Below are 27,436 nucleotides of genomic sequence, written 5' to 3'. Positions count from 1 at the left end.
TCCTTCTCCTCCTCCTTCTCCTTCTTCTTCTCCTCTTTCATATTATCCTTGCTTTAATTAACCCAACAATGACATAATTAACCCATTTAGCTCCAAAATACCATAATAAGCTCAAAATGGCACAAGAACCTTGGTTAGCTCATGAATATTATATACTTAGCTTGTTTTCGTCTAAAATGACATAATTGGAACATTTAGCTCAAAAAAGACATAATTAGGTAATTTAGCTCCAACAAGAGGAGAAGAGGAGACGAAATAGGCAAAATGAAAAGATAGAAGAACAAGAAGAAGAGAAGAAGAAGAAGAGAAGAAGGAGAAGGAGGAGGAGGAGAAGGCCAAGGACCTTCGAGTCCTTCTCCTCCTCCTTCTCCTTCTTCTTGATTTCTTCTTCTTCTCCTCCTCCTCCTCTTTCTTCTCCTCTTTCATATTATCCTTGCTTTAATTAACCCAACAATGACATAATTAGCCCATTTAGCTCCAAAATACCATAATAAGCTCAAAATGGCATAAGAACCTTGGTTAGCTCATGAATATTATATACTTAGCTTGTTTTCCTCTAAAATGACATAATTAGCCCATTTAGCTCAAAAAGAAGGAGAACGAAGAAGAAGAAGAAGAAGAAGAGAAGAAAAAGAGAAGGAGAAGGAGAAGAAGAAGAAGGAGGAGGAGAAGAAGAGAAGAAGAAGGAGAAGGAGGAGAAGGAGGAGAAGGAGCCCTCCTTCTTCTTCTCTCCTTCTTCTCCTCCTTCTTCTCCTTCTTCTTCTCTTCTTTTTATTCTTCTCCTCCTCCTTCCCCTTCTCCTTCCCCTTCCCCTCCTCCTCCTCCTTCTTGTTTTTCTTCTCCTTGTTATCTTCTTGCTTCTTCTCTGTCTTCTTCAATTTATCTTATTTGTCATATATATGTTGTTGTTCTTCTTCTTCTGACTTTCTTATTACCATTTTGCAGATTGGATGTACTACATGCATGGAAGCTGGCGTTGGAGTGCTTTAGTTTCCATTTTTATTTGAGTTGATGAACAATGTGGAACTATATGTATATGTATATATGGATGAACAATATATGTGCAACTATATGTATGTATATATGGATGAAACTTTGTATGTGTTGGTTGTTTTGATATATGGGATGTACGTTGATGAACAAATGGCATTGATGAGCTTTATATGTATATCATATATGTGTTGTGACCTATTTATGATATATGTGCTATGAATTATATGTATATGTGCTGTGAAATTGAAAAAATAAATAAATATGTGATAATATAGGCTCTTTCCGTCTGCCAGCTGATGGCAAAGGCCTTTGCCGTCAGCTGACCGACGCAAAGGTGCCACGTGGCGCCCAGCTGTGCAACCTGGGCAGTAGCAGCTGGCCATATAGTCTCTTTGCCGTCTGCTTCCTGGGGGCAGACGGCAAAGAAGAGGGCACAGAGGAGGGGGGGAGGAGGAGGCAGACGGCAAAGAGTGGAAAGAGGGGGGAGGGGAGGACCCGGCAGACGGCAAAGATGGACGGGGAGGCAGATGGCAAAGATGGAGGGGGAGGGGAGGGGAGGAGAAGGCAGATGGCAAAGATGGGCGGGGAGGCAGACGGGAAAGATGGAGGAGGGGGCAGACGGCAAAGCCTTCGTTAACCCCTAATGGAGGCAACGCGTGTCGGCTGCCGTCTCAAGCGCTTTGCCGACTGCTCCTAAGGAAAGTTGACGGCAAAGAGCTTTGCCCTCCGCTTTGGGCGGGCAGACGGCAAAGAAGGTGCTATGCCGTCGTAGGCTGACGCAGAAATTTTGCCGGCCGTGACAATCTCTGCCGTGTGTGGTATTGTCTTTGCCGTCCGGGATATTGTCTTTGCCGTCTGTGATGGCAGACGGCAAAGAAGGTGATTCCTGTAGTGAAGGCTTGAGTTGCAAAAAACCTAAAACCCTCCACTATATATAGGAGGAACCAAGGGGAGGCTTGCCTTGCCTCCTAATCCAAGTAGGAGGCTTCGTCCTAAGAAAGGAGGAAGGTCGCCTACTCCAATTCGGTTTGGTGGAGGAGTCCATTCCTTCTTGTCCACCTCCTATTTTTTCCTTTCCTTTATTTTTGCTTCACCCGAAATAGCCCTATTCGGCTAGCCTCACCAGCCCACTAAGGGCTAGTGCGCCACTCATGGGCCTATTAGGTTCTCTCCCGGGTGGGCGGCCCCTCCCGGTAAAACCCTGGAACCCATTCATCACTCTCGTTACTTTAGCGGTAATGCCCGAAATCTTTCCGGAAGCCAAATGCAACAATCCTATATATCAAACCTCGTAAAGTCCGGGATCTCATTCGGGACTCCAAACAATATTCAGCTACCAACATCAAAGTGTGCAGACCCTGCGGGTTTGAGAACTATATAGACATGAATGAGACACTCTCCGGCCAATATCCAATAGCGGGACCTAGACGTCCATATTGGATCCTACATATTCTACAAAGATCTTATCGATTGAACCTCTATGTCAAGGATTCACACAATCCCGTATATCATTCCCTTTATCCTTTAGTATGTTACTTGCCCGAGATTCGATCGTCGGTATCTACATACCTATTTCAATCTCGTTACCGACAAGTCTCTTTACTCGTTCCCTAATACAGGATCCTGTGGCTAACTCTTTTAGTCACATTTCTTGCAAGGCTTGTTTGTGATGTTGTATTACCGAGTGGGACCAGAGATACCTCTCCATCACACGGAGTGACAAATCCTAGTCTTGACCCATGCTAACTCAACGGACACCTTCGAACATGCCTCTAGAGTACCTTTATAGTCACCCAGTAACATTGCGACGTTTGATACACACAAGGCATTCCTCCGGTGTGAGTGAGTTACATGATCTCATGGTCATAGGAATGTGTACTTGACATGCAGAAAACGATCATATGCTACGTTCATAGTTTGGGTCTTGTCCATCACATCATTCTCCTAATGATGTGATCCAGTCATCAAGTGATAACACTTGTCTATGGCTAGGAAACCTTAACCGTACTTGATCAACATGCTAGTCAACTAGAGGCTCACTAGAACATTGTTTTGTCTATATATCCACACATGCATTTATGTTTCCATTCAATACAATTATAGCATGGATAATAAACGATTATCTTGAAACAGGAAATATAATCATAACTATTTTATTATTGCCTCTATATTTCCAACAGTCTCCCACTTGCACTAGAGTCAATAATCTAGCTTCACATCCGTATGTGATTTACAACGTAATGAATCTAACACCCATACAGTTCTGGTGTTGATCATGCTTTTCTCGTGGAAGAGGTTTGGTCAGCGGATCTGTAACATTCAGATCCATGTGCACTTTGCGAATATTTATGTCCTCCTCCTTGATGTAATCGCGGATGGCGTTGAAGCGTCTCTTTATGTGTATGGTCCTCTTGTGAAACCTTGGTTCCTTGGCTATAGAAATGGCATCAGTGTTGTCACAGAATAGATTGATTGGATCCAGTGCACTTGGCACTACTCCAAGATCTGACATGAACTATTTCATCCAGACACCCTCCTTAGCCGCCTCTGAGGCAGCTATGTACTCCACTTTGCATGTAGAATCAGCTACACAGTTTGCTTGGAACTGCACCAGCTTACTGCACACCAGTTAAGAATAAATACGTATCCGGTTTGCGACTTAGAATCATCCGTATCAGTGTCAATGTGGGGACCCCGACTTACGAGTCGAGATCGCCGAATGAACGTGCTTAGTGATCCCAGAGATCAATGCCCACTAAACACACAAATACTGAAAATTAAGAGTCTTACATCCAACATACCGAAATAATAAATCAAAGGACCATCAAGGTCAAGTTCACATAGGCAGGGCCTCCAAGGCCAACTCACACCATAACATCTAATAGCGGAAATCTAGGGGCTAAGCAGGTTCCCATGCCATCAGCCTACCAATAGGCATTTTGACTGCGAAGCGTCCTAGTCCGCAGGTCCATCTCAGATGACGTACTTTTCTCCAAAATCTGGTCCTGCCATGTTTGGTCAATAAAATAACCATTGGCAAGCCAGTGAGTACTTCGAATGTACTCGCAAACAGCCCGTGATATGGATAATGCATTTGGTATGATAGCAAGTAATATGTAGTACTGGTGGATAACAACTTAACAATTAAATAAACATGATCAGAGGTGGATATGCAACTTAGCTAGATGGTATTTAGAAGAACAGGTTACAAATATCAACATATCTATTATGGGTTGAACACTTCGGGTTCACCCAATATGCCAAGTCACCAAACTTGGTCATATCCGCTCTTTCACATATCTTCTTCAACACACACACACTTACCCACACTTGGTTTATGCGAAAATGACTAGACGTATTTTAAGCAGCACCACCCAATTGTCCTTGACCGTGGACACGACTATTCGAATAGTTTACACTCTGTAGAGGTAGTACGCTGGACCCATGAAATCCGGGAAACTTCCGTGTCATCCACGACTCGCGGTATATAACATACCCGATGTAAGTTCCCGATCATTGCCTTTCCCCTGACGATACTAGTCAAAGAGATCCACGATATTGGTACCCAGCCCATATGATGTACGTCTTACGAGCACCGACTCTAGACAGTATCATCCATGTGGGAACCAACGGTGTGCCCAGAACACGTAAAAACGGCATAGTCGACCTACCTGGTACGTCTCTGTCACGAGAGTGACCACACATCACTCCAACCACTAGAAACGTGGCTCTTTGCTAGCACCGACCAAAGTAATCCACAGATCCCTGTCCCATAAAGGGTTATCGTGGTCGTACATGTAAGGTTGGGACGGTCGACACATCTTAAATCTAATCCCATTTCTGAAACCACTCACACCAAAATATACCCGGTGCACCACTTCTTCATAAGTGGCCACCTAACTCATCATCACTCTCGGGCATTAGTGGCACGCGACGGATTTTTCATAAACCTTTGGTATTAACCATCACCATGCTCATGCTTCTACTATGCTTAGCTCTACTTGTCAACATGATATTAGGGTGATCCTCATAGGTCGTAAGATCATGCTCAAATGCAAGTGCTCCGGAGGAGCCATCGGAAACATCATATCGATGATTTACCGAGTATTCATGATCATATGCAACAGGAATAATTGGACTACTACCATGCAAATAGTATTTCGCTCAAACATGGTCAAAGGGCTGCTTGTCTTGATTAACTAAGTATCCGGGGTCTTCGGGGTCTTCAAGTCCAACTCCTTCATCAAACGTGGTATCTATCGTCGTAGTAAATAGTAAAATAATAAGTAGCTCACTGATACATCCATTTTGCATCATGTTTTCATGTTGACATTTATCACTTTTTGGGCTGTTATTTCACTTCACGGTACAATACTTATGCCTTCTCTCTTATTTTGCAAGGTTTACATGAAGAGGGAGAATGCCGGCAGCTGGAATTCTAGCCTGAAAAAGGAGCAAATTTGAGATACCTATTCTGCGCAACTCCAAAAGCCGTGAAAATCAACGGGGAATTATTTTGGATTTTATGAAAAATAATGGGTGGAAGAAGTACCAGAGGGGCACCAACAGGAGGATACAAGCCTACCAGGCCCGGCCTACCCCCCTGGCCGGGCCTGGGTGGCTTGTGGGCCCCCTGTTGCCCCTCCGGCGCTCATCTTTTGCTATATGAAGGGTTTCGTTCCAGAAAAAATCGAGAGGAAGCTTTCGGGAGTAGCCGCCGCCGCCATGAGGCGGAACATGAGCAGAACCAATCTAGAGCTCCGGCAGGACGATCCTGCCGGGGAAACTTCCCTCCCGGAGGGGAAAATCATTGCCATCGTCATCACCAACACTCCTCTCATCGGAGGGGACTCATCACCATCAACATTTACATCAGCACCATCTCATCTCCAAACCCTAGTTCATCACTTGTAACCAATCTCCGTCTTGCGACTCTGATTGGTACTTGTAAGGTTGCTAGTAGTGTTAATTATTCTTTGTAGTTGATGCTAGTTGGATTACTTGGTGGAAGAGTTTATCTTCAGATCCTTGATGCTACTCAATACCTCTCTGGTCATGAATATGATTGTGCTTTGTGAGTAGTTACTTCTGTTCCTGAGGACATGGGATAAGTCATGCTAATAGTAGTAATGTGAATTTGGTATTCGTTTGATATTTTGATGTGTTGTATGTTGTTTTTCCTCTAGTGGTGTTATGTGAACGTCGACTACATAACAGTTCACCATTATTTGGGCCTAGAGGAAGGCATTGGGAAGTAGTAAGTAGATGATGGGTTTCTAGAGTGACAGAAGCTTAAACCCTAGTTTACGCGTTGCTTCGTAAGCGGCTGATTTGGATCCACTAGTTTAATGATATGGTTAGACTTTGTCTTAATTCTTCTTTCGTAGATGCAGATGCTTGCAAGAGGGGTTAATCATAAGAGGGATGCTTGTCCATGTAAGGGCGGTACCCAAGCGCCGGTCCACCCACACATCAAACTATCAAAGTAACGAACGTGAATCATATGAACATGATGAAAACTAGCATGACATAAATTCCCGTGTGTCCTCGGAAGCGTTTTTCCTCCTATAAGACTTTGTCCAGGCTTTTCCCTTGCTACAAAAGGGATTGGGACACTTTTCTGCACCGTCATTACTTTTGTTACTTTCTACTTGGTACGAATCATCTCACCACACAACCACTTGTTATCGATAATTTCACTGCTTGCACATATTACCTAGCTGAAAACCACTTGTCATATCCTTCTGCTCCTCATTTGGTTCGACACTCTTACTTATCTAGAGGACTACGATAGATCCCCTATACTTTTGGGTCATCAAGACTCTCTTCTGGCGCCGTTGCCGGGGAGTGAAGCGCCTTTGGTAAGTGGAACTTGGTAAGGAAACATTCATATAATGTGCTGAAATTTATTGTCAGTTATCACTATGGAAACTAATCCTTTGAGGGGCTTGTTTGGGGTATCTTCACCTTGAACGGAAGCACAAAGAGTTGCTCCTCAACCTGTTGCACCTATTGAAAATATTTGCTCTGAATTTCCTTCGGGTATGCTTGACAAACTGCTGGCTAATCCTTTTACAAGAGATGGAACATCACATCCAGACTTGCATCTAATCTATGTAGATGAAGTTTGTGGTTTATTTAAGCTTGCAGGTTTGCCCGAGGATGAGATCAAGAAGAAGGTCTTTCCTCTATCTTTGAAGGATAATGCGTTGACATGGTATAGGCTATGTGATGATACTGGATCATGGAACTACAATCGGTTGAAATTGGAATTTCATCAAATGTTTTATCCTATGCATTTAGTACATCGTGATCGGAATTATATTTATAATTTTTGGCCTCGTGACAAAGAAAGCATTGCTCAGGCTTGGGGGAGGCTTAAATAAATGTTATATTCATGCCCCAACCATGAGCTCTTGAGAGAAATTATCATTCAGAACTTCTATGCTCGGCTTTCTCATGATGATCGCACCATGCTTGACACTTCTTGTACCGGTTCTTTTATGAAGAGAGATATTGAGTTCAAATGGAATTTATTGGACAGAATTAAACGCAACTCTGAAGATTGGGATCTTGAAGAAGGTAAGGAGTCAGGTACGAATTTCAAGTTTGATTGCGTTAAATCCTTTGTTGAAACAAATACTTTTTGTGACTTTAGCGCTAAGTATGGACTTGACTCTGCGATAGTAGCTTCATTGTGTGAATCATTTGTTGCTCATATTGATCTCCCCAAAGATAAGTGGTTTAAATATCATCCTCCTTTAGAAGTCAATGTAGTTAAACCCAATCCAGTTGAAGAGAGAGTCATTTCCTATAATGATCATGTTGTTCCCAGTGCTTACATTGAGAAACCACATTTCCCTGTTAGGATAAAGGATCATTCTAAAGCTTCAACTGTGATACGTAGAGGCTACATTAGAACACCTACACCCCTGAGAAAATTAGAGTTGAACCTAGCATTCCTATTATCAAAGATCTTCTGTCCGACGATGTTGAGGGACATACTATTCACTTCTATGACGATGCTCCTAGAATTGCTAAACCTCACGCTAGAGACAAACATGGTCCTATTGTTGGCACGCCTGTTTTTTCTGTTAAGATAGGAGATCATTGCTATCATGGTTTATGTGACGTGGGTGCTACTGTTAGTGCAATACCTCAATCCTTATATGATGAAATCCAAGATGAGATTGCACCTATTGAGATAGAGCCTATTGATGTCACTATTCAGCTTGCCAATAGAGATACTATCTGCCATGTGGGAATTGTTAGGGATGTTGAAGTCTTGTGTGGTAAAACAAAGTATCCTGCTCATTTCCTCGTTCTTGCTACCACCCAATATAGCTTTTGTCCCATCATATTTGGCAGACCCTTCCTCTATACCGTCAATACTCATATTGACTGTGAGAAGCAAGCTGCCACTTTTGGTTTTGAAGGTGTGTCACATGAGTTCAATTTCTCCAAGTTTGGTAGACAACCTCATGAAAAGGAGTTGCCTAGTAAGGATGAAACTATTGCCTAGCTTCTATTGTCGTGCCTCCTACTGATCCCTTAGAGCAATACTTGCTTGAGCATGAAAATGATATACATATGGATGAAAGGGATGAGATAGATAGAGTTGTATTAGAACAATATCCTATCCTTAAGAATAATCTGCATGTTGAACTGCTTGGGGATCCACCCCCACCAAAGGGTGATCATGTGTTCGAGCTTAAACAGTTGCCTAATACTCTTAAGTATGCTTATCTTGATGAAAAAGAGATATACCTTGTCATAATTATTGCTAGCCTCTCAGAGCATGAAGAACAGAAATTACTAAAAACTCTGAGGAAGCATCGTGTTGCTATTGCATATACTCTTGATGATCTTAAGGGCATTAGTCCCACTCTATGCTAGCAGAAGATTAAAACTGATCTTGATTCCAAACCAATTGTTGATCATCAAAGGAGATTAAATCCTAAGATGAAAGAGGTAGTAAGAAAATAAATACTAGAGCTCCTGGAAGTAGGTATTATCTATCATGTTGCTCATAGTGATTGGGTGAGTCCGGTGCATTGCGTCCCTAAGAAGGGAGGTATTACCGTTGTCCCTATTGATAAGGATGAATTGATCCCATAGAGGATTATTACTAGCTATAGGATGGTGATCGATTTTAGGAAATTGAATAAAGCGACTAGAAAAGATCATTACCCTCTGCCTTTTATCGACCAAATGCTAGAAAGACTGTCTAAACACACACACTTCTGCTTTCTAGACGGTTATTCTGGTTTCTCCCGAATACCAGTCGCACAATGTGATCTGGAGAAAACCACTTTCACCTGCCCTTTCGGTACCTTTGCTTATAGACGTATGCCTTTTGGCTTATGTAATGCCCCTGCCACCTTTCAAAGATGTATGAAGGCTATATTCTCTGACTTTTGTGAAAAGATTGTCGAGGTTTTCATGGATGACTTCTCCGTTTACTGGTCTTCTTTTGATGACTGCCCCAGCAACCTTGATCGGGTCTTGCAGAGTTGCAAAGACACCAATCTTGTCTTGAATTGGGAAACGTGCGACTTTATGGTTAATGAAGGCATAGCCTTAGGACATAAAATTTCTAAAAGAGGTATTGAAGTCAATAAGGCTAAGGTTGATGCAATCGAGAAAATGCCATACCCCACAGATATCAAAGATATAAGAAGTTTCCTTGGTCATGTTGGTTTCTATAGAAGGTTTATTAAAGACTTCTCTAAGATTTCTAGGCCCCCTACCAATCTCTTGCAGAAGGATATTCCTTTTGTTTTTGAAGATGATTGGGAGAAAGCCTTTGAAATACTTAGGAAGGCTTTGATAACTGCACCTATTGTTCAACCACCTGATTGGAATTTACCTTTTGAAATCATGTGTGATGCTAGTGATTATGTTGTTGGTGTTGTCCTAGGGCAAAGAGTTGATAAGAAGTTGAATGTTATTCACTGTGCTAGTACAACTCTAGACAGTGCCCAAAGAAACTATGCTACTACAGAAAAGGAATTTTTAGCAGTCGTGTTTGCATGTGAAAAGTTCAGGTCTTACATAGTTGATTCCAAAGTCACTATTTGCACTGATCATGCTGCTATTAAGTACCTCATGGAGAAGAAATACGCTAAACCTAGACTTATCAAATGGCTTCTCTTGCTACAAGAATTTGATTTGCACGTTGTTGACAGGAAGGGTGCTGATAACCCCGTAGCAGATAACTTGTGTGGGTTGGAGAACATTCTTGATGACCCACAACCTATTGCTGATAGCTTTCCCGATGAGAAATTGAATGTCATCAATGCTTCACGTAGTGCATCGTGGTATGCTGATTATGCAAACTATATTGTTGCCAAATATATACCACCTAGTTTCACATACCAGCAAAAGAAGAAATTCTTATTTGACCTGAGACATTACTTTTGGGATGATCCTCACCTTTATAAGGAAGGAGTAGATGGTGTTAATAGACGTTGTGTACCTCAACATGAACAGGGACAGATCATACAGAAGTGTCACTCCGAGGCCTACGGAGGACACCATGCGGGAGATAGAACTGCACACAAGGTATTGCAATCAGGTTTCTATTGGCCCACTCTCTTCAAGGATGCCCGTAAGTTTGTCTTGTCTTGTGACGAATGTCAACGAATAGGTAATATCGTTAAACGTCAGGAAATGCCTATGAACTATTCACTTGGCATTGAACCATTTGATGCCTGGGGCCTTGATTATATGGGACCTTTTCCAAAATCCAACGGGTATACTCATATGGTAGTTGTTATTGATTATGTCACTAAGTGGGTAGAAGCTATCCCCACTAGTAGTGCTGATCACAACACCTCTATCAGGATGATTAAAGAAATTATTTCCCTAGATTTGGAGTCCCTAGATATCTAATGACCGACGGTGGTTCACATTTTATTCATGGCGCTTTCCGTAAAACGCTTGCTAAGTACGATGTCAACCATAGAATTGCGTCTCCCTATCACCCTCAATCCAGTGGTCAAGTAGAGCTAAGCAATAGAGAGATTAAACTAATTATGCAAAAGACTGTCAATAGGTCTAGAACAATTGGTCTAAGAAGCTCGATGATGCACTGTGGGCCTATAGAACTTCCTATAAGAATCTCATGGGCATGTCTCCGTACAAAATTGTGTACGGTAAAGCATGTCATTTACCTCTTGAGCTAGAGCATAAAGCTTATTGGGCAATCAAAGAGCTCAACTTTGATTTCAAACTTGCTGGTGAGAAGAGGTTATTTGATATTAGCTCGCCTGATTGATGGAGAACTCAGGCATATGAGAATGCCAAGTTGATAAATGGAGAACTCAGGCATATGAAAATGCCAAGCTGGAAGCGCCGATGGTTTCACCGTGGCTTGAAGGAGGGTCAGTGAGGGCTCGGGGTTCAAACCACGGTATTGAGGACATGGTTTGGAACCCCTGAGACTCACTGAGAGGGAGAGAGAGCGAGGAGTGTGCATGCATGGCCGCGGTCTTCTGGCCGAATCTGGCGCGCGGGGGCACGCGTCACTCCAGTCAACAAAGCTAGGGAGGTGGGGCCATGAGGCTACCCTGATATAGAGGGGTTGTCGGGGACACGAATGGGCAACGGGGGGAGGCTTGAACCGGCGGAGGCTGCCCACCTTTGCTTCGGGTGCACCCTGTAGCTTGCCTAGAGCGCAGTTTTGGCATGCTAGGGCATGCTGGTGCACTCTGTGGCGCCTTGGCCGTGTCTGGTGTGTCCTGGGGCTGTGTCTGAATGTACTTAGACGTTTCAGAGCTGAGGGACTCTCTACTGGCCATGGGATGTGATTAAAGGAGGGATGCCAGCTTTGAACCAGAACATAGAATGGGGTTTTTGGCTCTTCTGCTTGCATTAAAGGAGGGGCCACTCTCCTGCAATTGGGTAGTGGTGTTGGCTGATTAGTCAAGGAGTTTTGAGGAAAGTGTATGGGTGTGGAGTGAGGTAGGAGCTGATTTACTAATCTGGCAGAAGGTGTTCAACACGTGCTTGTGGTAGCTACACTTAACCACTTGTGATGAAAGTTAACAGTATTGAGTTTGGTGCAAAGATAGGATGATCCACCAAATTTGAGCTTCATTGGACAAGTTTGGCAATGTAAACTTGAAATTACCCCCAAATGGGCAGATATGTCCCTTCGAAAGGTAATGTGGGTAGATTACCCCCTGCAAATCCCATTTTTTGGTAGAGAATCCTTACTTGAGGTGTTGAACACTTCTACAAAGTTTCAAGCCATCTGGATAAACTTTGCAATGTAGAGATGTTTCAACTTGATTCTAGACACACAGGGTTTTAGGATTATTTAGTGAACCAAACCACCTTGGAATGAGGTGAAACTTGGTATGGCCACCAAATATAGCTTGGGAAGGTTGCTGGAACTTTATATGATTTTATTGGAAATATTTGAAAATATCAAAATAGACATAATAGGTTTTCAAGGATTTGCTCAAATGTTTTGAATGTAAATAGGGGTTGAAAATCTTATGTATGGAAAAATATCTCCTCTGAGTATCTCCAAAATTTTTCAGAATTTTCTAAGGCAGAAAAGTAATTTTTCATATAGAAATATCAGTTTTGGCCTTAGAAATGGTCATGCATATATAATAGGAAGATACTTTGTAAAATAATTATTTTACGATATTGGAGAGTTAAAATAGTTTTAAAACCAGATTACCATCTTTGGGTAAGGGCACTCCCTTGTCATCAAGGACTTGTAGTGCAACCCAAAGCAAGGTTTTTTTGAAATGGTCAAAAATAAGAAAAAGATCTTTGTAAATAATCATGTCATAAAATATGTTTTTTGAATCCACTCATTCAAGCATCCAAACATACAATGACAATCATGACACTTACAGCATTGGTTTTTGAATTTTTATAATAAACTGAGGATTTTAAACTACAGTTGAAGTGAGTTAATAAGAGGGTGTGACAGACCTACCCCCCTTACAAGAATCTCGTCCCCGGGATTCCTAAGCTATGTGCTAAAAAGGTGCGGCAATTTGGATCGGAGATAGTCTTCACGTTCCCATGTTGCTTCTGCCTCTGTGTGGTTGCTCCACTGAACCTTTAAGTACTTGATGGTGCGGCTTGTGGTGCAACTCTCTGCATCATCCAGGATGCGGATCGGCCTCTCACAATAGGCGAGGTCTACTTGAAGGTCGATGGCTTGATGGACAATGTCCTTATAAAGATCTGGATGGTTTGGCGCTTTCACACACTTCCGAAGTTGTGACACGTGGAAGACGTCGTGCACACCCGAATGTTCCGGAGGTAGCTCCAATTGGTAAGCAACCTCTCCCCGCCCTGCCGTGATCTTAAAAGGTCTAATGAACCTTGGAGAAAGTTCCCTTTGACATGGAAACGCTTGGTTCCCTTGAGAGGTGTAACACGGAGGTACACCTGGTCTTCCGGAATAAAGTCCACTTCTCTGCGGTGAGAATCCGCATAGCTCTTTTTTCATGACTTGGCCGCTTTTAAGTTCCCTCGGACAAGTTGCACCTTGTCTTCTGCTTCACAAAGAACTTCTGGTCCGAAAATCAATCCTTTGCCAGTCTCGGACCAGTTGAGCAGGGTGCGGCACTTCCGTCCGTATAGCACTTCAAATGGGGCCATCTGGAGACTGAACTGGTAGCTGTTGTTGTAGGAGAACTCAGCGAACGGCAGACAGTCTTCCCATTTGGTCCGATGTGCCAAGACACAAGCGCGGAGCATATCTTCAAGTAGCTGATGCACTCTCCGTCTGTCCCCCGTCTGCGGGTGGAAGGCAGTGCTGAAAGACAGCTTGGTTTCGAGAGCTTCTTGGAAGTTATTCCAGAATCTTGAGGTGAACTGGGTGCCTCGGTCAGATACAATCACCTTGGGAACTCCGTTGAGGCTCACAATACGATGGATATACAGGCAAGCCAATTGGCTTCCATCATAGGTGGTGCTAACCAGAATGAAATGGGCCACCTTGCTTAGGTGGTCGAAAATGACCCATATGCAGTTGTGCCCTTTGCTGGATCTGGGTAGACCGGTGATGAAGTCCATGCCGATTTTGTCCCACTTACATTCGGGCACTTGGAGAGGTTGTAGCAATCCGGCAGGCCATTGGTGCTCAGCCTTGACTCGCTGGCACACGTCGCATTTGGCAATATAGGACGCTATTTCCTCTTCATGCCATGCCACCAGAATCTTTCCGAATGTCCTGATACATCTTGGTGCCACCGGGGTGAATAGAGTAGGGTGTGTCATGAGCTTCTTGCAGGATCAAGTCCTTAAGTTCCATCTCGTTGGGTACGCATAAACGTTTCCCAAATCACACTACTCCTTGCTCATCCACTGAGAATTCGGAGGCCTTGCCTTCTTGGATCTTCTTCTTGATGCCTTCTATGCTCTTGTGCCCCTTCTGGGCCTCCTTGATGTCATGTGCCAGCGTGGGTTTGACTTCGAGGTTAGCTAGGAATCATGGTTCAACTAGCTCCAACCCGAAACTTTCCATCTCTTCATATAAGGCGGGTAGACTTTCTTTAAGCATGACGTTCAAGGTGTTGTCCTTCCGCCTTAAGGCATCGGCCACCACATTGGCCTTACCAGGGTGGTATTGAATGTTGAGGTCATAATATTTGATTAGTTCCAACCACCTTCGCTACCTCATATTCAATTCCCTTTGAGTAAAGATATACTTTAGGCTCTTGTGGTCGGTGTATATTTCACATCGTTTCCCCAGAAGGTAATGTCACCATGTCTTGAGGGCATGCACTACTACTGCCAACTCAAGATCATGTGTGGCGTAGTTTTCCTCATGCGGTCGCACTTGCCGTGACAGATAAGCCATGACCCTGCCGTCTTGCATTAGGATTCCACCGAGCCCGGTTCTTGAGGCATCACAATATATCACAAACTCCTTACTGATATTTGGTGTAGCCAATACTGGGGCGGTGGTCAATGTATTCTTCAACTCCTAGAAGCTTGCTTCACACTCCGGCGTCCATTCGAACTTCTTGCCTTTCTTCAAGAGTTGAGTCATTGGTCGAGCTATGCGGGAGAATCCTTCTACGAACATGCGGTAGTATCCCGCGAGTCCGAGAAAGCTTCTGAGTTCCTTCACATTGATTGGCGACTCCCAGTTGGTTACCATGATAATCATGGAAGGATCAACCGTTAATCCATTTGCGGTCATGGTATGACCCAAGAATCCAATTTCGCGCAGCCAGAACTGGCATTTGCTAAACTTTTCATAAAGCTGGTGCTCTCGAAGCTTTTCCAACACTAACCTCAAGTGTTGCTCATGCTCTTCTTCGGATTTGGAGGAAATTAATATGTCATCAATGAAAACAATGATAAACTTATCCAGCTATTCCATGAAGACCTTGTCATGAGGTACATGAAGTATGATGGGCATTGGTCAACCCAAATGACATGACAGTGCACTCGTATAGACCGTACCGGGTCACGAATGTAGTCTTGGTTATGTCCTCGTGTCGGATCATCAGTTGGTAATATCTAGATCGGAGATCAATCTTGGCAAATACCTTGGCTCCATTTAGCTTGTAAAATAAGTCTTCCATCTTGGGGAGTGGGTACTTGTTCTTGATCGTGACTTCATTGAGAGAACGGTAATCGACACAGAGTCTAATAGTCCCATCCTTCTTGGACACGAACAGAACAGGTGATCCCCAAGTTGATGCACTTGGACGGATGAATTACTTCCTGAGTTGCTCATCCATCTGCTTCTTCAAATATGCAAGCTCTCCGGATCCCATCCTATAAGGGTTCTTATAGATAGGCCTTGACCCGGGCATGAGCTCAATGATGAACTTGATGTCCCGGTTAGGAGGCATCCCTAGCAGCTCATCAAGAAAGACGTCTGGGTATTCACAGACTATCTGTACTCAATCCAGCTCTTCTCCCGATAGGCAATTTACCTGTGGGACTGGAGTGGATGTAGGCTGAGGGACATACTTGACTTTGACCCCTTGGTCGCTTGTCATGGTAATAGTCCTATTGGCACAGTCCAAGATGCTCTCGAGCTTAGCCAACCAATCCATCCCAAGGATCACTTCTAAGCCTTGCGACTTAATGACGATGAGATATGCTGAGAAGCTTATCCCATTAATATTGATCCGGCATCCTCTACGTCCTAGGTTAGTCCTTAGCATTTCTCTCTAGGTATGTACTGCCATTTTCCCGCTAAGTAGGGTAGGATTCAAACTACGTTTGTCCACAAACTTCTGAGTAACAAAAGAATGTGAAGCACCACAATCAAACAATTTTGTTGCCGCAGTGGAGTTGACGAGGAATGCCAGGATGCAGCCCGGGTCTTCCTGTGCTTCTTCTGCGGAGATCTGATTAATACCTCCCCTGTTGTGGTACTGCTGATTGAGAGGAGCTTGGTTCCTGCCTGGCGCTCCTTGACCCTGTCCTTGATTTGGCGCATTGGGGCGCGGTGCATCGGCTTTTTGTTGGGGCACTTCCTGGAGTAGTGCCCAGTGTGTCCACATCCAAAGCAGGTAACCTGCCCTGCGATGTTGGTCTTGACTCCACTGTTATTTGGCGGGTTGATTGCTGGCTTGGTGTTCACTTGCTGTTGGGGCTGGTAGTTCTGGCGGAATGTTGGTGCCTTGTACTACTATTGCTGATTGTTGGGTCTTGCTGGGGATGACTGCCATGGGCATGGCTTCGGGTTACTGGGTGCTCCACTACCCATGAGCTTGCGCTTACGGGTGTCGTCCATTACACGACGCTTATCCTCCAACGTGAGGGCCTTGTTAACCAGATCGCAGAAGGTCCGACACTCAAAGATAACCAGCTGATACTGGAGTGACTGCTGCAGTCCTTCCATAAAGCGTTCCACCTTTGATGCTTCAGTGTTGACGTCTTCCGGTGCATATCTTGAGAGGAGGTTAAACTTTTGCAGATACTCCTTGACGGTTCAACTGCCTTGCCTCAAGGCTCGAAATTCTTGCTTCTTAATGGTCATCATTCGAGCAGGAATGTGACCAGCGCGGCATCTTCCTTGAATACTGCCCTAGTGATTGCTTGCCCTTCTCGCATGATCTGGAACCCGTCCCACCAAGCTCTGTCCGTGCCTCCGAGAGAGTGAGAAGCATAAAGGACTTTCTCGCGAACATCGGTGCACTTGACCAGCGTGAGGAGGTCTTCGATGGTGCGGATCCAGTCATCAACATCCAATGGTTCAGTTGTCTCCGTGAATATAGGAGGCATAGTCTGCATAAACACAGACGGAGTAGAGCGACCGTTGCCATTTCCATTTTGTGGCGGATTGTCCACCAAGACTTGAGCCAACTGTTGGATGGCGGCATTGTTGGCTTGGAGGAACTGAGCCACAGTTAGGCTCTCCGGAGGAGGCGCTGGCGGAGGAATATCGCCTTGCTGCTGCTCGAGGTGATCTCCAGCTTGAGTGTTTCCACCGGTTCCCTGCTGCTGGCCAGAGGTGGCAGAGCTGGGGTTGCCGAAGGTGCTGGTGCGGATTGAAATCACCATCCTGTCAGGGGAGTAGACAGGTCAATATGCCGAATTGGCCGGGAATCACAAGGGATGATGTTCCTAGTTAAGGGGGGTTTGGTACTGTGCTAGTGTGCGAGTTAAACAAAGGTTTTTGGGAAATCTAATGCGTTGAATTAAAACAAGTGATGTAGTCGCTTACAAGATGCCTAAGGCAGGAATGCGGCTTGCATCAAACATGATCACACAACACTCATGGTTCTCATGAATCGATACACGGACTCAACTACGCATGGGGAGACTCCTAATTGCCTATGACATTCCTCTAAGCGGCGGACTGCTCGGTCTAGTATGCAGGCTCTGTAGGGTCTTCGCCTTCATCCTCGTCGGTACCTTCCTCCTTCAGAGGTGTCGGAGAGGGGAGCGGTCTATCATGGCGTGTCTTTGTTGGTTAAGTGGTGAGGAGCTCAGTATATTCTTCCGCGGTGAAATGACGACTGTGAATAGGAGTGGCCTGGAGCGGTGGTATTCCTCCTCGGAAGGCAATGCTGACTTCCCTCCAGGTGCTCCTTCCTTCTTGACCTTGCGGGTTTTCATCTTTTCCAGGCGAAGTAGGTCCTTGACTTGGTGTAGTTCTTGGCGAAGTGTAACTGATTCCTTGATAAGAAGATGAGTCAAGGTGTTGACAGAGAGGCTGAAGTAGGTCTGGAACTTGAGTGGCGTTCCATCCTCCATGGATGGGTTAAGCATCCAACTCCCGTCAATCATGTCCTTAATAAAAGGCAGGTGACGAGTAGCAGGCTCGTTAGCCATCTTGGGAAGGAGATCGCGAAGACGCACGAGCACCTCTCATGCCGCTGTCTCCATTGTGAACATCAGATTCTCCATCTGTGGTCCTTCAAAGAACCAACTAGCTCGGGAGTCGTTAGCCTTCACTATCACGTCCACGTGATATTCTTTTGTGTCGACGTTCACCCAGTGCTCGTGGTAGAGGAAAATGGGCGTGCAGTGTACTTGACACTTCTCGAGGCTATCTCCCAAGAGTAGGGGAAAGCCCGTCTCCAGAAGCATCTTAGGTACGGCGACCATCTACAAGGTGGTAGGAGAGGGTTAGAAACTTTTGTGGGTGTGGAAAATGTCAAGTGTAAGGGTTGAGTGCACTACTCGTCTCGGCTATCGTCCATGCTACCTAAGGCTTCCTACAGTCGGGATGGCTCTGATACCAGCTCTGTGGGGACCCCGACTTGTGAGTCGAGATCGCCGAATGAACATGCTCAGTGATCCCAGAGACCAATGCTCACCGAACACACATATACTGAATATTAAGAGTCTTACATCCAACATACCGAAATAATACATCAAAGGACCATCAAGGTCAAGTTCACATAGGCAGGGCCTACAAGGCCAACTCACACCGATACATCTAATAGCGGAAATCTTGGGGCTAAGCGGGTGCCCATGCCATCAGCCTACCAACTGGTATTCTGACTGAGAAGCGTCCTAGTTCTCAGGTCCGTCTCCAATGACATGCTCTTCTCCAAACTCCGGTCCTTCCATGTCTGGTCAATAACATAACAAGTGGCAAGCCAGTGAGTACTTTGAATGTACTCGCAAAAAACCCATGATGTGGATAATTCATTTGGTATGATAGCAAGTAATTTGCAGTACTGGTGGATAGCAGCTTAAAAGTTAAATAAACATGATCATACGTGGATATGCAACTTAGCTAGATGGTATTTAGAAGAACAGGTTACCCATATCAACATATTTGCTATGGGCTGAACACTTCGGATTCACCCGATATGCCAAGTCACCAAACTTGGTCATATCCACTCTTTCACATATCTTCTTGAACACACACACACTTACTCACACTTGGTTTATGCAGAAACGACTTGACGTAGTTTAAGCAGCACCACCCAAGTGTCCTTGATTGTGGACACTTCTATTTGAGTAGTTTACACTCTCTAGAGGTAGTACGCTGGACCCATGAGATCCAGGAAACTGCCATGTCATCCATGACTCGTGGTATATAACAAACCTGAGGTAAGTACACGATCATTGCCTTTCCCCTGTTGATACTAGACAAAGAGGTCCACTCGATTAGTACCCAGCCCACATCATGTACGTCTTACGAGCATCGACTCTGGATAGTATCTTCCATGCGGAGACCAACGGTGTGCCCGGAACACGTAAAAACGGCATAGTCGACCTACCTGGTACGACTCCATCACGAGAATGACCACACATCACTCCCGCCACTATTAATGTGGGTCTTTGCTAGCACCGACCAAAGTAATCAATAAAACCCCATCACATAAGGCCTTGTTCAGTTCCTTCAAATTCGAAGGGGTTTGAAGGGGATTGGGAGGGATTAAATCCCCTGCAAGTCAAAGTCCACCTCAATCCCCTCCAATCCTCTCCAATCCCCTCGTGGAAGGGATTAACCGGACAAGCCGTAAAGGGCTATCGTGGTCGTACATGTAAGGTTGGGACGGTCGACACATCATAAATCTAATCCCATTTCCGAAACCACTCACACCAAAATGTACCTGGTGCACCACTTCTTCATAAGTGGCCACCTAACTCATCATCACCCTCGGGCATTAGTGGCACCCGACGGGGTTGTCATAAACCTTTGGTATTAACCATCATCATGCTCATGCTTGTACTATGCTTAGCTCTACTTGTGAACATGATATTAGCATGACCCTGATAGGTGGTAAGATCATGCTAAAAATGCAAGTGCTCGAGGGGAGCCATCGGAAACACCATATCGATGATTTACCGAATATTCATGATCATATGCAACGGGAATAATTGCTCTATTAGCATGCAAAATGTATTTTGCTCAAACATGGTCAAAGGGCTGCTTGCCTTGATCAGCAAAGTATTCGGGGTCTTCAAGTCCAACTCCTTCATCAAACATGGTATCTATCGTCATAGTAAATAATAAAATAATAAGTACCTCACTCAAAAACAGAGCACAAAATCTCTTTAAAAATGTTATTCCATTCTGGTAAATCTATATCATCATTTTGAAAATATTTCTCTCTGGTTTTGATTAAGGAATCATTTTTAAAAATCATTTTAATAGAAGCTAAAATATTCAAAATAGCCTTTTTATTTATTGTTACAAAGAAAACATGTTTCAAAAATTTGTGAAAAGGCTCTATTAAATTCTACTCATTTTTAGAAGAATTGTGGTGAAAAAATAATTAAATTATACTTGATAAGAAATTTAACAAAAATCCTATAAAATTAGATTAACAGAAAAAGAAAAAGGGCTAAGGAAAATGCCTCGCTCACCCTGTGGCTTGGGCCGGCCCAGCTAGCCAGCTAGCCAGCTAGCCAGCCAGCTAGGTGAGGCGCGTGCGCGGCCAGGTTCAAACGTGACGTGCGGGCCCCTGCACTCAGCTGCAGAGAGGAGAGAGGGGGAGAGAAGAGCCACCGACAGGTGTGCCCCACGTGTTGGGGTTGTCTTCCACCTCTAGACAGAGGGGAGGGATGGCACGCCTGTGACGCTACCGATGCCCTCGAGCTCCGCTGATGGCAGAAATGGAACCAGCTCACCGTCGCCAACGTGCTGGTGGTCGAGGGGTCGACGGGGAGGCCCTGGTTCACCATCGAGGAGGTGGCTGCGGTGGAGCCTATTCGGGAGGTTGATGAACTAGGTGCTACGGGCAGGGATTAGCTCAGGGAGATGATGAAGAAGTCCCTGAGGCTGCTAGGGTCACGGAGAAGGAGAGTAGAGCGTCGGAGCTGGCCTGTAGCCCAAGATCGACGGATCTCCGAAGCGGCAGGGCCTCGGTCGATCTCGAGCACAGGAGCTCGCTGTGCTCGAATGTGGTCGCTAGGGGTTGATTTAGGCTCTCGAGGAGTTGGATGAGGGTGCTAGAGCGAGAGGGAAGGCCTATTTATAGGCCCCCGACGGGGCACCGAGCTGGAAGAGCCGGTGGTTTCACCGTGGCTCGCAGGAGGGGCAATGAGGGCTCGGGTTTTTTTAACCACGGTACTGCACACATGGTTTGGGACCCCTGGGACTCACTGAGAGGGAGAGAGAGCAAGGAGGAGCGTGCATGCCTGGCCGCGGTCGTCTAGCCGAATCTGGCATGCGTAGGCACGTGTCACTCCGGACAACAGAGCGAGGGAGGAGGGGAGCTGAGGCTGCCCTAATACAGAGGGGTTGTTGGGGACACGAATGGGCAACGGATGGAGGCTTGAACTGACCGGGGCTGCCCACCTTTGCTTCGGGTGCGCCCTGTAGCATGCCCAGAGGAGCATTGGCATGCCACGGCATGCTGGCGCACTCTGGGGCACCTTGGCCGTGTCTGGTGTGTCTCGGGGCTGGGTCTGAAGATACTTAGTCGTTTGAGAGTCGAGGGACACTCTAATGGCCATGGGAAGTGATTAAAGGAGGGATGCCAGCTTTGTATGAGAACTTAGAATGGGGTTTTTCGCTCTTCTGCTTGGATTCAAGGAGGGGCCACTCTCCTGTAGTTGTGGAGTGGTGCTGGATGCTTTGTCAAGGAGTTTGGAGGAAAGTGTATGGGTGTCGAGTGAGGTAGGAGCTGATTTACTAATCTGGCAGAAGGTGTTCGTCACGTGTTTGGGGGTAGCTACACTTTACCACTGGTGATGAAAGTTAACAGGATTGAGTTTGGTTCAAAGATAGGATGCTCCACCAAATTTGAGCTTCATTGGACAAGTTTGGCAATGCAAACTTTAAATCACCCCCAAATGGGCAGATATGTCCCTTCCAAAGGGAATGTGGGTAGATTACCCCCTCCAAATCCCATTTTTGGTAGAGACTCCTTATTTGTGGTGTTGAACACTCCTGCAAAGTTTCAAGCCATTTGGATAAAGTTTGCAATGTAGAGATGTTTCAACTTGATTCTGGACACACAGGGTTTTAGGATTATTTACTCAACCAAACCACCTTGGAATGAGGTGAAATTTGGTGTGGCCACCAAATATAGCTTGGGAAGGTTGCTGGAATTTTCTAGGATTTTTATTGGAAATATTTCAAAAGATCAAAATAGATATAATAGGTTTTCAAGGATTTGGTCAAATATTTTGAATGTAAATAGGGGTTGAAATTCTTATGTGTGGAAAATATATGTCCTCTCAGTATCTCCAAATTTTCTCAGAATTTTCTAAGGCAGAAACTACTTTGTCATATAGAAATATCATTTCGGACGTTAGAAATGGACATGCAGATAAAATAGGAAGATAATTTGTAAAATAATTATTTTATGATATTGGAGAGTTAAAATAGTTTTAAAACCAAATTACCATATTTGGGTAAGGGCTCTCCCTTGCCATCAAGGACTTGTAGTGCAACCCAAAGCAAGGTTTTTTTGAAATAGTCAAAAAAAGAAAAAGATCTTTGGAAATAATCATGTCATAAAATATGGTTTTTTAATCCACTCATTCAAGCATACAAACATACAATGACAATCATGGCACTCCCAACATTGGTTTTTGAATTTTTTTAATAAACTCAGATTTTTTAAATACAGTTGAAGTGATGTAAAAACAGGTTGTGACAGCCAAAGCTTGCATCGACGTAACCATTTTCGCCGAGCTCTTTGTCTCCTCCATAAACGAGAAACATTTCCTTAGTCATTTTCAGGTACTTCAGAATATTCTCGACCGCCGCCAAGTGTTCCACTCCTGGATCACTTTGAAACCTGCCTACCATACTTATGACTAAGCTGACATTCGGTCTTGCGCACAACATTGCATACATGATAGACCCTATGGCTGAAACCTAGGGGACGACACTCATCTTTTCTCTATCTTCTGCAGTTAGTGGACATTGAGTCTTACTCAACTTTATACCTTGTAACACAGGCAAGAACCCCTTCTTGGATTGTTCCATTTTGAACTTCTTCAAAACTTTATCAAGGTATGTGCTTTGTGAAAGAACTATTAGGTGTCTTGACCTATATCTATAGATCTTTATGCCCAATATGTAAGCAACTTCTCCTAGGTCTTTCATTGAAAAATGTTTATTCAAGTAATCCTTTACGCTTTCCAAAAACTCCACATTGTTTCCAATCAGCAATATGGCATCCACATATAATATTAGAAATGCTATAGAGCTCCCACTCACTTTCTTGTAAATACAAACTTATCCAAAAAATTGTATAAATCTAAACGCCTTAATCACCTCATCAAAGCGTTGATTCCAACTCCGAGATGCTTGCACCAGTCCATAAATGGATCACTGGAGCTTGCAGACCTTGTCAACATTCTCTAGATCGACAAAACCTTCGGGTTGCATCATATACAACTCTTCCTTAAGAAATCCGTTAAGGAACGCCGTTTTGACATCCATCTGCGAGATTTCATAATCGAAAAATGCAACTATTGCTAACGTTATTCGGACGGACTTAAGCATCGCTACGGGTGAGAATGTCTCATCGTAGTCAACTCCTTGAACTTGTGAAAAACCCTTTGCCACAAGTCGAGCTTTATAAACGCTCACATTACCGTCTGCGTCCGTCTTCTTCTTAAAGATCCATTTGTTCTGAATAGCCTTGCGACCTTCAGGTAATACTTCCGAAGTCCATACTTTGTTTTCATACATAGATCCTATCTTGGATTTCATCGCTTCTAACCATCTATTGAAATCTGGGCCCACCATTTCTTCTCCATAATTCGTAGGCTCATTGTTGTCCAACAACATGATTGACAAGACATGATTCCCGTACCACTCAGGAGTAGTACATGCTCTTGTCAACCTGCGAGGTCCGATAGTAACATGATCTGAAGCCTCATGATCATCATCATTAGTTTCCTCTCCAACTGGTGTTGCCTCGACAGAAATTTATTTCTGCACTGTGCTACCATCTTGTTGAAGTAGAGGTTCTACAACCTCATCAAGTTCTATCTTCCTCCCACTCGATTCTTTCGGGAGAAACTCTTTCTCAACAAAAGCTCCATTCTTAGCGACAAACACTTTTCCCTGGGATCTGAGATAGAAGGTATACCCAACTGTCTCTTTTGGGTAACCTATGAAGACACACTTTTCCACTTTGGGTTCCATCTTTTCAGGCTGAATCTTTTTGACATAAGAGTCACATCCCCAAACTTTAAGAAACGACAATTTTGGCTTCTTGCCATACCATAGCTCATATGGTGTCATCTCAACGGACTTTGATGGTGCCCCATTTAAAGTGAATGCAGTTGTCTCCAATGCATAGCCCCAAAATGATAATGGAAAATCGGTAAGAGACATCATAGAACGCACTATATCTAATAAAGTACGATTATGACGTTCTGACACACCATTACGTTGTGGTGTTCTAGGCGGTGTCAACTGTGAAACAATTCCACATTGCCTTAAGTAGCACCAAACTCGTAACTCAGATACTCACCTCCTCGATCAGAACGTAGGAACTTGATCTTCTTGCTACGCTGATTTTCAACTTCACTCTAAAATTGTTTGAACTTTTCAAATGTTTCAGACTTGTGCTTCATCAAGTAGATATAGCCATACCTACTCAAATCTTTAGTGAAGGTGAGAAAATAACGATATCCGCCGCGTGCCTCTATGCTCATTGGTCCGCACACATCAGTATGTATGATCTCCTACAAGTCACTTGCACGCTCCATTGTTCCAGAGAAAGGAGTCTTAGTCGTCTTGTCCGTGAGGCATGCCTCGCATGTGTCAAGTGATTCAGAATCAAGTGACTCCAAAAGTCCATCGGCTTGGAGTTTCTTCATGCGCTTAACACCAATATGATCTAAGCAGCATTGCCATAAGAAAGTGCCGCTATCATTCTTAACTCTACATCTTTTGGTCGTGGTGTTATGAATATGAGTGTCATCACAATCGAGATTCAATATGAACAAACCCCTCACATTGGGTGAATGACCATAAAAGAAATTACTCATATAAATAGAACAACCATTATTCTCTAACTTAAATGAGTAACCGTCTCGCAATAAACAAGATCCACATATAATGTTCATGCTCAACGCAGGCATTAAATAACAATTATTTGAGTTCATCACTAATCCCAATGGTAACTAAAGTGAGACCGTGCCGACGGCGATCGCATCAACCTTGGAACCATTTCCCACGCGCATCGTCACTTCATCCTTCGCCAGCTTTCGTTTATTCCGAAGTTCCTGTTTCGAGTTGCAAATGTGAGCAACAGAAATGGTATCAAATACCCAGGCACTACTACGAGAGCTGGTGAGGTACACATCAATAACATCTATATCATATATACCTTGTTTGGCGTTGGCCGCCTTCTTATCGGCCACATACTTTGGGCAGTTGCGCTTCGAGTGACGAGTCCCCTTGCAATAATAACGCTCAGTTTCCGGCTTTGGTCTAGCCTTGGGTTTTTTCGTCGGAGGGGCAACAACTCTGACACTCTTCTTGGAGTTACCCTTCTTGCCTTTGCCATTTTTCTTGAAACTAGTGGTCTTATTGACAATCAACACCTGACGTTCTTTCTGGATTTCTGACTCAGCGACTTTCAGCATCGCAAATACCTCGCAAGGTAACTTATTCATCCCGTGCATGTTATAGTTCAACACGAAGCTATTATAGCTAGGTGGCAGTGACTAAAGAATTCTCTCAGTCATAGCTTCTTGCAGTAGTTCAATCCCCATCTCAGCTATACGGTTAGAGTACACATACATTTTGAGCACATGTTCCCTAACAGACGAATTCTCCTCCATTTTGCAAGCATAGAACTTATCGGAGGTCTCATACCTCTCGATTCGGGAATTCTTCTCAAAGATAAACTTCAACTCCTAGAACATCTCATATGCTCCATGACGTTCAAAACATCTTTGAAGTCCCGGTTCTAAGCCATACAAAACTGCACATTGAACTAGTGAGTAGTCATCCTTACGTGTGTGCCAAGCGTTCAAAACATCTTGGTCTTCCATAGTGGGTGGTGCATCACCTAGCGCAGCATCAAGCACATATTGCTTTTGGCCAGCTTGGAGGATAAGCCTCAGATTTCGAGATCAGTCAACAAAGTTGCTTCCATCATCTTTCAGCTTAACTTTCTCTAGGAACATATTATAATTCAGGGTTGCTACTGCGCGAGCCATTAATCTACAACCATTTTTTTTGCAAAGATTACTTAGACTATGTTCGAGACACTTGAGTTTAGCTAATCATATTACTAATAAACTCCCACTCAAATAGACATCCCTCTAGTCATTCGAGTGTTGCATGATCCAAATTCACTAACTCAAGTCCGATCATCACGTGAGTTGAGTATAGTTTCAGTGGTGAACATCTCCATGTCACTAATTCATGCTCAACCTTTCGGTCTCTTGTGTTCTGAGGTCATGTCTGTACATGCTAGGCTCATCAAGTTTAACCCGAGTGTTCCGCGTGTGCAACTGTTTTGCACCCGTTGTATGTGAACGTTGAGTCTATCACACCCGCTCATCACGTGGTGTCTCGAAACAACGAACTGTCGCAACGATGCACAGTCGGGGAGAACACAATTTTATCTTGAAATTTTACTGAGGGATCACCTTATAATGCTACCGTCGTTCTAAGCAAAACAAGGTGCATAAAAGGATTAACATCACATGCAAATCATAAGTGACATTATATGGCCATGATCTTGTGCTTCTTGATCTCCATCACCAAAGCACCGGCATAATCTCCATCGTCACCGGCGCCGCACCATGATATCTTTCATCATTTTCTCCATCATTGTGCCACCATCGAGGTTGTTGTGCTATCTATGCTATTACTACTAAAGATCCCACCTAACAATATAGTAAACGCATCTACAAGCACAAATGTTAGTTTAAATACAACCCTATGGCTTCTGCTGGTTGCCGTAGCATCGACGTGCAAGTCGATATTTAAATATTACAACATGATCATCTCATACATCGAATATATCATATCATGTGTTTGGCCATATCACATCACATGCATACCCTGCAAAAACAAGTTAGAGGTCCTCTAATTTGTTGTTGC

Source organism: Hordeum vulgare, chromosome 4H (assembly GCF_904849725.1).
Source record: "Hordeum vulgare subsp. vulgare chromosome 4H, MorexV3_pseudomolecules_assembly, whole genome shotgun sequence".
NCBI classification, from domain to species: domain Eukaryota; kingdom Viridiplantae; phylum Streptophyta; class Magnoliopsida; order Poales; family Poaceae; genus Hordeum; species Hordeum vulgare.
Note: the sequence above shows the minus strand (reverse complement) of the source record.